Raw genomic sequence first — 11438 nt, forward strand, 5'->3', positions numbered from 1 at the left:
CCAGAAGAGGCCTTAGGGAGCACCGGCTGCCCACCGCGCCCGGCCATGGTCCCGAGCGGCGGAATACGACGAGCCCGGCCGTCCCCCGACAGCAAAGATCGGCGTGACGACTTGGAGCCAGGAACCCTAGGTCGCGGCGGATGTTGCTGGAGCGACGTACGTTTCTGGCTGCATGCCTCGATGCCCTGTACGTACTCCAAGGCCCGATCTGACTGGGTCTCATACCCAGCCGATCCCAGCCCAGCAACACCCCGCGGCCCAACAACCGAAAACCCTCCCTCGCGGCCCAGGAGCGAATTCAAACGCTCCTGGCGGAACGCACCGATCTGGGACGCCGTGACCGCCGGCTGCGCCGCCGCGGTAACCTCCGGCGCCGATCGAGCCCGAGTCCGGCGAGGAATCTTTCTTCTAGTAACCGTAGTCCAAGAATCCGGTCGAATCAAATCAAAAACAGTCAAATTCGGAAGACTTACCTTAGGTATGGGAACTTTCCACGGCCGGATCACGGAAGCCGCCGTCCTCCGATGAACAATCCGGCGCACCACCTCCACGTTGTCCTCCGGATGAAGACCTTGCCGCGCCGGATCGTCAATCGGCACAACTCCCTGGACGATTGTAGCCACTTCCTCCTCCGAATACCCAGGGTTAAAAGCTTCACAAATCACGTCCGACGTCGTCGGCGAATATCCGTCGGACGGGACGCCGGAGCAGTCTCCATCGTCGTCCTCCTCTTCATCAGATTCGGCGAGAGCCCAGAATCTCCCCCGACTTGCCTAGCACCAGGAGCAACGGGCGCCGGCGTCCGGATCGCAGCGATCGCCGCGGGCAACGGCCGTGTCGCCCGTGTCGCCCGTGGCATGCACCCGCTGTGTGGCATAGAGTACCTCGTTCTGTTCGGCGCTCCAAACCTACAGTGCTGATTGATTCCGGCTGGATAAGAAAGCAACTGGAGCCAGCTTCGTTTCGCGTGGGAGCAGTTTCATGGCGGTCTAGAGCGGCTGGATAAGTACCAGCATCGCCATGGACATGCTATTGCATAATGTGGAATACAAATATATCTTTCGGCGAGTAAAATGCACTCGGGGTCATTGGACTTATCGTATAAGCTCACTTTGGTTACTGTACTTAAAAATACGGTCAATACAATCACTATATACGTGTTAAGATGATTATACGATCACTGCAGATCGTATAGGTTTGTATTTCATCTATTTGACTGGTCAAACTATGCGCGTGTTGCCTCATCAGCTCATTTTCTCCGCGGGTCCTACCTGTCAGTAGGTGGAGAAAGAAGTAGAGCGAAAAGTAAAATGATGCACAAGCGTGGATTGGAACGCGAGACCACATGCTCGAGTGCCAATAGCCTAACTAGCTGCACCAGTGTCACATTGTGGTTACCTAGCTTTAAGTTCCCTTTCAATGTACATGTATGCTCGCATAGATCAATCAACGACCGGCCGGACCGGCGGAGCTTAGTTAGATGCCGATCCAACGATGGCAGCTATACGACGATTTACAGTATGGATGGACCGGCTCGCGCCTCACGCAGGAGTCTAAACAAGTGGAGTACTTATGAACTGATTAACAGCTAGCTCTTCTTATTAAGTACTAGCAGTATCTCTGAATCTCAGACGGAGCGGGTCCGTCCACCCAGTGGCGTAGCTACATCACAGGCACGCCCCAGGCCAAGCTCGTCGCTACAGTGCCAAACAGTAGTAAATAGTGTTACTTTTGCTACAGGCAACGAAGCATCAAGCTGCTACGCCCCAGGCCACAGCCCTGGTAGCCTGGGGCATAGGGTCCACCCCCCATCGATCCAAGTCACATGCCATGCGCATTGCTGCTTCCCAATGCCTCGTCTGTTTGTTGAAATGGAATGAAAAAAATGGAATCTCGTCAAGTAGCAGCTAGGTGACGGCTTGGCACCGCGGAGGCCAGGGCTGCGGGCGCTGCGGATGGCCCTTCGGGCGGCGGCGGCCGGCTTGGCTGCGGTGGCGTGCATGCTGCCTTCAGACCGGCGACGGCGGCGTGGAGGGCCTGGTGGTTTCGTCGGCGGCACCTCTGATCAGATCTATTCTGACCGGTGCAGCCGGCGGTGGTGGCCATCTCTTCTGTCAGAGGTAGTCGGCCTGAGGCTGGGTGTTCGAATCTCGGGATCCGTCATCTGGCACCAGCTGCGAGTCGGGGAGACGTAGTTGCCGGTGAAAACCGAGCCGACGGCGGGCGATGGCGGCGTTCCACATCGTTACCTTGATGAAGGCATCGTCATGTGACTACCGTCGACCCACTCGTATTGCTCCGAGGGAAACCCTAGGATCTGGTGTTCCAAACCGGACGATGGCGGCACTGCGGTGTCGTTTCTCTCTTGAGAGAATCGTCTTGTGGAGCAGCGCTGGAAGTCAGAGGCAGGAGGTGGAGCGGCATCGTCTTGCACGGAGCTTCGGTGGAGATGTCAAGTCATGCCTGACCGACAGTTGCTACGCTTGGTCATGCCTGGCTGGCAGGTGCTACGCACGACAGATCCTCCAAGGGCTTCAAGCTGTGTCGGCTGGTGATACTTGGCAGCATGGCGCTGAGGTGTATCAGTGGCGACCGCGACGTGTTCAGCTGTTTGAGCGGAGGGAGGAGGTGCCGTTGGGCGCCGTGGTGGCGTTGACGATAGCTGGGCCGAGCAAGGTTGATGCATCAGTACAGTTCTGAAGATGAAGCGGTGGCAGTTGGCAGCGGCAGCCTCTGAGAGCACGCTGGACCAGTGTGTGCCCCAGACCCGGCAAGTGGCTAGGTTGAGGTCTCAGGTCTTAGATGTTAGGCTTGGCTGCGATGTCTGTTTGGTATTAGGCCCAGGCTATCTGCGCCCCTTCATCAACTGGATAGGTGTAGTGACAGTTTGTTGCTTAGACGGCGGCTTTAGTCTTATTGTTGTATGACTTTTGTAAGGTCTTGTCAGAATAATTAATAAAGTGGCCATATGCATCGTCCAGATACAAAAGCCGGTGGTCAACCTCCTTTTCTATAAAAAAAGCAGCTAGGTAGCTGCATCACTACACGACTGATCCACGCATGCATCACGCGCTTAACCGCGATACTTAGGGGTGTTTGGTTCAGCGACTTTTTAGTCCCATAGACTAGAAAAAGTTCCTAAAAAGTCCCTAAAAACCAAACCGGGGAGACTTTTTCTACAGGGATTAGAAAAAGACTCTATTGAAGAGTCTTTTTTTATTAGTTCCTGGGACTAGAAAAAGTCCTAGAACTTCTGAAACAAACACCCCTTAATTTATTACTCAACTACTTCAACAGAAGCTGGAAGTTGTCATGTGAGTAGTGAACTACTGGGAGCATTTAACTCAACACGTATATAAAAAAGACCTCAACACCTATATACTGTAAGCTTTTAACTCAACACGTATATATTTCATCCACTGGAAGCTTTTAACACACGTGACAGTTTCCACGCAACAGATAAAAGTTAGCACTGGCTAAAGGACAACGAGATAGTAGTGCAGCTGGTTACGCAGCTCGCACATACTCCCTCCGTTCTTAAAAGAGTGTATTTCCAACTTTGTTGGAAGGTCAAACTATCTTAAAGTTTGACCGAGTTTGTGCAAAAATGTATCCATGTTTGTGAAATCAAATAGGTATATGATGAAAATATATTTTATTATGAATCTATTGCTACTAGTTTGATGGCATAAATGTTGGTGTATTATTGTATAAATACGGTCAAACATAAAAAAGTTTGACTTTCCAATAAAGTTGGAAGTACACTCTTTAAAGGACGGAGGGAGTACGCGAGAGCTCTGGTGTTCGAATCTCCATTCACGTGTAATTTTATTTTCGCTCTGCTTATTTCTCCCACCCACTGACAGGTAGGACCCACATAGGCAGAGAGAAGAAATGAGCTAACGAGATTGTTTGACCGGTCAAATAGATGAAATACCATCTCAACACGTATATAGTGACCGTATTGATCGTATTTCTGAGTACAGTGACCAAAGTGAGCGTATACGATAAGTCCAATGACTATCAATGAATTTTACTCTCTTCCGGCAGATAGAGCAGGATGGTCCGGCTGTCAGCTCGGGTTGCTACTCGAACCCTCGTTCGACGGCTTTTATTTTTTGCCTGAAACCCTTCGATATTTCTTTCTCCAATACACTGACAAGAAAGGACCCACATATGTGTACACTAACATGGCAATAATTAATTTGGTCAAAGTCCACAATCCCGGACTCTCGTGCCACGTCACCAATCCCCTCCTAGAACAGAGTGAAGGTTCATTTAGAGCGGGATCAAAAAAGACATGGTACAAACTTTAGGGATTTAAACATGAGGGTCCGTTTCGGACAATGTCTACTCCCTCCGGCCTGCCTATATGACATCAAATTGATATATTATCGAAGTACATTTCAAGACAAACCTAGTGATACTAATTTGGTGCCATAAATGCTTTCACTTTTTCCTATGAAGTTGGTCAAAGTTTTAAAACTTCGACTTAAGATAGAAAAAGGGTCATCTATTGCAGCTATGCATGATACATACTGATGAACGAAAGTGTACACGCAGATACATTACTAATAAGGTCTACTTATTGGCATTGTATACAACTTGCCGCGCCTGTTGATATACTATGTGATAAATTTTGCATACGGTTATATTATACTGTAACGGTTAACTATTTGATTAATTATTCAATTGTTGCTTATTCAACTTTAATTTTTATGTTGCAATGTATGTATAAACATCATATTCGTACATATGCTGAAATCTTTCATAGATAAAATCATTATTGCATAAAAAGAATCAATGCATTGTAGATAAAGGGAATACATATTGATATTGCATGATAAAAATTTGATTCTTCAATAATTCATAGCGTCCATGTTCGACCGCTTGCCCGATTTGTGTCGATGATGAAATTATACAGAACTTTGTTAATACTTTATGTTTAAATTGGATACCTGATAAAAGGAAGACTCATGTGTTAAATTTTTGACCGTTGATTGGTTTCTAGTTTGACATCATCTCTTTCTCGTTTGCAGGGGCATGCAAATTGATATGCTTACTTGGTTTGTTTAATGGGACCGAATACAAAGGTAATTACTAAGGACTATTTCAAGACAACCATTCAAGGTCAACCTCGTGATAGCTTCTCAATATAGAGATTGGATCAACTCAAACTGGAATCAATATAATTTTTTCACTTAAGTTTGCGAATTGATGATAGAGAAAAACCTCCCCAAATCAAATCGTAATAATAAATGGAGTTTTGCATGGATAAAATAAAATGTGAAACATAAATTAATGCACCCTTTCACCATTATGTAAGCAGCCCAGTTAAGAAAATAAATTGAATTACCAACGTAAAAGAATAAATTCTGGCATGAAATCTGAAAGATGTATCTTGTCATGTCCTAAAGTAGCTTAACAGAGTTGTGTATATCAGCTCAATACAGAAATAATATAGAGAGCCACAAAAATACAGAGAAAGGGAGCACCAAACTATCTGTAATTATGTCCGCTTAGTTCAATCATAGATTCCATGCTCATCAGATGAGGATGGGTAGCCTAAATCATCTTCCAAAAAATATAAGCAGAAACATTCTTTGCATCTCTGTTTTCATTCCTTCAAAAGAAATCCTAATACAAAAATAAATACGATTGTGCCTCATGCGTTCACCACGTCATCAAAATAGTGAAAATTCATGATACCGCAAAAGCTCAATCTGCAAAGACCTTGAACACTAAAATTGTATCATGTCCACACTTTGACTCGAATAATAATAATGCCACCTGAAAGTGCAGTTGATCTCCCTCCCGCTCCAACGATTTGGCCTTTTCTTGCTTCAACGCTAAGTTTCTGATTCATTAGATTGAGCTCTGCATGTTATTAACTAATACTTCTCTCTCCATTATCAAACTTGCTTGTAGATTCCTGCACCTCAAGTACATCAAAAGTTGCATAGATAATTTGTGCAAATTGGAAGGCTCACAGTACATAGGAATTTGATTTCTATCATACTTCAAACAGAAGAAGTCAAATAGAGTAGCACGTCAGCTGCATGCATGAAACACGTACCAAAGAAATACATCAGAAAACAGAGAGAGAGAGAGAGAGAGAGAGAGAGAGAGAGCACGGCCTGCAAACAACAGTCTGCCCTTCAGATGAAAGTAGCCCGTGAGTACATTACTGGTTTTTGCCGGATAATCCTGCAGCTAACCTTGAAGGACGAACAGCAAAGTGGCCTAGTGGACCATACAAAGGAAAGAAAAAGGCATACGTACAACGGTACAAGCTAGCTTCAAACCTACAGTGCTGATTGAATCCGGCTGGATACGAAAGCAACTGGAGCCAGCTTCATTTCGCGTGGGAGCAGTTTCATGGCGATCAAGAGCGGCTGGATAAGTACCAGCATCGCCATGGGCATGCTATTGCATAATGTGGAATACAAATATATCTTCCGGCAGATAGAGTGGGATGGTCCGGCGATCAGCTCGGGTTGCTGCTCGAACCCTCGTTCGGCGGCTTTTATTTTTTGCCTGAAACCCTCAGGTATTTCTTTCTCCAACACACTGACAAGAAAGGACCCACATATGTGTACACCAACATGGCAATAATTAATTTGATCAAAGTCCACAATCCCGGACTCTCGGTGCCACGTCACCAAATCCCCTCCTAAAACAGAGTGAAGGTTCATTTAGATTCATTTAGAGCGGGATCAAAAAGAACATGGTACAAACTTCAGGGATTTAAACGTGAGGGTCCGATTCGAACGATGTCTACAACCTTAAGGTTTAAATCGGACTTTACTCTAAAGGCACACCATGACCTTTTCTCCACAAAAGGCCTATAAATTAATGGCAGCACTTGGAGCCATAATCTATCAGGCACCACCCAAGACTGATCATGAAGCCATACATGCCCACGGTACTGAGAGCCCCGAGGGTGGTGGCCATCCTGGCCATGGTTGTGGCGGCGGCACTCGCCACAGCCGTGAACGCCCAGCAGTGCGGCTCCCAGGCTGGTGGGGCGACGTGCTGAAACTGTCTCTGCTGCAGCAAATTCGGATACTGCAGCATCAGCGACGCCTACTGCGGCGCCGGCTGCCAGAGCTAGTGCAGCGGCTGCGGCGGTACCCCCACTCCTCCCGGCGATTAGAGCGTGTTGTCCATCCTGTTCAGGGACCTCTTCGACCGGCTCCTCCTCCAGCGCAACGACTGCCAAGAAGCCCACGGGTTTTACACGTACGACACCTTCCTCACCGCCTCTGCCGCGTTCCCGTCATTCGGCCCCACGGGAAGCACGGAGACACGGAAGCAGGAGGTGGCGGCCTTCCTCAGGCAGACCTCCCACGAGAGACGGGACCACTGGCGGGTGGCCGGCCGTGCCCGACGGACCGTATGCCTGGGGCTACTGTTTCAAACAGGAGCACGGCTCGCCGGGAAGCTACTGCGAGCCAAAGCCGGAGTGGCCGTGCGCGCCGGGAAGCTACAGCGAGCCAAAGCCGGATTGGCCGTGCGCGCCGGGAAGCTACTGATTGCTTTTATTTTTTGCCTCAAACCCTCATTTCTTTCTCTAACACACTGACAAGAAAGGACCCACATATGTGTACACCAACATGGCAATAATTATTTTGGTCAAAGTCCATAATCCGGGACTCTCGGTGCCACGTCACAAAATCCCCTCCTAAAACAGAGTGAAGGTTCATTTAGAGCAGGATCAAAAAGGACAGGCTACAAACTTCAGGGATTTAAACGTGACGGTCCATTTCGGATGAGGTCTACAACCTTAAGGTTTAAATCTGACTTTACTCATTAGACGGCTCCTTCCCTTCTATGGTATTCAATTGACGCCGCACGCGTGCAGCGCACCGCACCAATTCAATTCATGCATGACGGGTCACTTTCCACGTGAGCGTTCTCGATAATTGTTGCTTGACTAGCGCATTTATGCTTTTGTCGCCTGAGTGAATGTGGACCGGATCCAAGTAAGAATGCGACATGGTAGGCAGGGGTGGCTGGCCCGAATGTAATTAATGCCCCACCTCCACCGTCGGCCTATATAAACACCCACCTAATCACAATACACACTTGCCCCTATACTCCTCTGCTATGCATCCAGCCGCCACGCTCCCATCCTCCCTCCTCCTAAAATCGAATCTCTCTCACTTGTACGAGCCGTTCGCCACGTCCTTCACCGGTGGTGGTCTGCCGGCCAGCGACACGCATCCTTCCTTCGTCGTTGGTGCCCTTCCGCATCAACAACCATGAGATGGGACGATCCAGTCAGCCGGCGGTCATGTTGGATGGATCACCATGATCGTGCAATCCAAGGGATAGATTCTTCAAGCCGGCGTGGTGCACTGCGGCATGACGGTCGTATTGGTGTCCGCCCATTGTATGGTGGATGTGTGGGCTACCACAAAGGAGCCTACCGTCGTCCTGCTGGACCGAATTGCCTCCGGCCCGCCTGTGAAACGGAGCCCAGGTACCCACGACGAGTCCACCAATCTTGCATTGCGGCCCGGTCCAGTTCCCATTCACTATGCCTACACTGTAACCTAGCCGCCCCCCCACCAACCAGCAGAAGCACCGCGCCGTCATTTACGCTCGACTAGCATGGTGCCCTCCCCTCAACGCCGACGGTGGAGCGGCTCCTCCTCGTCCACTCGACGCCAAGCCAAGCAGCATGTGAGCTTGCCCCCTCCCCTCCTGTTGGTCTTCATGACGGGATTTTGTTTTCTGAGGAGATTTCCTTCTGCTTGCTGCATCGTGGTTCATTGTAGCTCTGCAGCCCCTCCTAAACGCATCCTGCTACAAGTACAAGGGTAGTTCTTCCATCTGTCCCTTTGCAAGATGAAGTAGGGCACCAAACTCTCCTCCCAGCTTCTGAAGTTATATTTTAAAGGTGACCCTTTTCTTTGTTAGCAGCTACTTCCTCATATTTGTATTGTTCAAGATTTCCTAGCTGAGTGATATGCTCATTTTTTTTCTTGTGTTAGGGCACAGTGCATCTTGAAGCTTTTGTTTTGTTGGACCAACATGAAGCGTTTCCTCCAAAGTGCATCTGCAAGGATGACCAGAAAATAACTGTAAGTTCATGGCTCATTGCTTTCAATCATTACTTTGTAACCAATGTCCAATTGCAGCTACTCTATGAGGCAATTTGTGTGCTGTAATCTGATGTTTACTATTTTAAACTTTTGTAGCAGTACTGTTAACAGTTGGTGAGTGTTCTGGAAAAATCAGTCAAATGAAACATATATTTGGAAAATTGTCATCTTGTGATACTAGTGTTGGAAGATTTTCCTCAAAGATGTTTTGCTTTAATAAGTATTGTTGATGTTCTATTCCTCTATCGTGAGAGGTGCCCTTTGTTTGATCACTTTTGCGTTTTATTCACATTCTGTAATATTGTTTTTTAGATGTATTGTGTGTGGTTTGTCTCCCCTGGTTGTTTATTTTAGTTGTAACTGTTGATGTTGGACCGACCTTTGCTTTGCAGCACCCACTGCTTGATGCCAAAATCTATTTTCTTACGATGCCTGTCCTCCATTGAAGGTGAGTTATATTCCATTTTTAAGAGGCTTGGCTTCTTTATAATAAACTCATGTTTACTACTTCATATTTCTAGTCAGTACTTGAATGTGATATTTCTAGTAAGTATCTTCTTGTCATTATAGTGTTACTGCATATATGAGAATAGAAAGTACTGATTAGCTGCTGGTGAGTGTTCTGTAAAAATCATAGTCAAATGAAACATATATTTGTGAAAATAGCATCTCAGTATCTAGAAAGGCAACCAATATTTACTGCTGATGTCCCATTCCTCTATTGTGATTGGTGCCCCTTGTTTGATCACTTCCGCATTTGATTCAGTTGCTGAAGGTGTAGGTGTAGGCACATATCTGATTTTTTTCTCTTTTAAGGATTGAGTTTGTTAACTCGCATCAGTTAGAACTGGTGTTGTCTTGATTTTGCTTAATTGGAAGGTTTCTGTTTGAACCTTGCTTTGCTGTAACAACTGCTTTAAGGCTAAGTTATTTTTTTGTCCCCGTGCCTGTCTATTCCATTTCTTGGAAGATGCTTTTCTGTAATCAACTCTTGTTTATTATGTTATTGCTAGTCAGTACTTGAGTATTATTTGGTAACTGTGATTCGAATCCCTCTGTCCCATTACATAATGACGTGTTTCTACACTAGTATAGTGTTAAAAATGATCTTATATTATGGGACGGCGGTACTACTTAAGTGAAGTATACATTTACAAAAAGCATCTTGTCATTATAGTGTTAGTAGATTTTCCTGAAGCTTATTTACTTTATTTTTGCTACTGCATATCTGAAAACAACATCTCATTAGTTGGGAAGGCAGCTAATAATGCACTCAGTTATCAACTGAATTTTGTGCGAGTATTATTTCTTTTGTCTGTGTGTCAGTAAAATATTAGTACACCCTGTAAATTCCACATTTTATTGTACCTTATATGTTTTTTTGTCAGGTATTAATCAGATTTGTGCCAAATTTGTATGAAATGGGACATCCTGAGGTATTAATAAGATTGTGCTTATATCTTCTTTTGTAGTTCTTGTTACCTATTGTTCCCAGTCAGTATGATCTGATACTATATGCTTTACCTTTGATAAACAACATCTGAAATGTAGCACAAAAAATTAGAGAAAGCAGCCAAGGAATCGGCCAAGTCAAGAGCGGAACATTTGGTTTAGAAAACTTCTTTGGTAGGTTGACATTAAGCTACATTAAGTTTTTGCCCATGTGTTATTCTGTTAGAAGTGACAACCTTATTATTGTGTGCTATATGTAGGATAAACTTGTTTTCCCATATGGGTACAAATATGGAGTGATCGTTCGTGAGTGGTTAGAACTCCACGAGGTGTCGGTCGGGATGTTTTCATTGCAGAGAACCTATCATTTGATTGGCTTCCTGCACAACCAATAAAGCGCAATACAGGAACCTTTATGGCCAACTACATCATCATGCCTATTCTATTGGTGCACACACTCTGAAGTGCTCCTTGGAGTATAAAGTTTCTCCTGAGATTCTTCAAAATAGTGAGATTATTCCTGAGATTAAGAATATTGGAACCCCAGTTACTTCCTACATTGATAATAATTAAGTCTAAATTATATATGTAAGTGTCTGTTTTTCATTTGAAGAAAGAATCTTTATTTTAATTATACAATTTCTTGTTAAGTTTTTATTCTGTTCCCAGGTGATATATCCAATATATTTATACAAAACATTTATACTTTTCAAAATTAAATTTTATTATACTACTCTCATAATTAATGTCCTTTGCATTACATAGTTGACATAATAAACCACGTAATAAGATTGTTGAATAAAATTTACTAATATTGCTAATATAGTTCTGATGTATATATTGATAAATTTCTTTCCACAATTTTTTTTGTTGTAA

General features: G+C 45.4%; 1 pseudogene; it reads left to right on the top strand.

Annotated features, from left to right (window-relative positions):
- Positions 1 to 6898: 6898 nt before the first annotated feature.
- Positions 6899 to 10827, top strand: LOC119358497 (annotated as a pseudogene).
- Positions 10828 to 11438: the final 611 nt, after the last annotated feature.

The sequence above is a fragment of the Triticum dicoccoides genome, chromosome 2A (assembly GCF_002162155.2).
Source record: "Triticum dicoccoides isolate Atlit2015 ecotype Zavitan chromosome 2A, WEW_v2.0, whole genome shotgun sequence".
In the NCBI taxonomy this organism is placed as follows: domain Eukaryota; kingdom Viridiplantae; phylum Streptophyta; class Magnoliopsida; order Poales; family Poaceae; genus Triticum; species Triticum dicoccoides.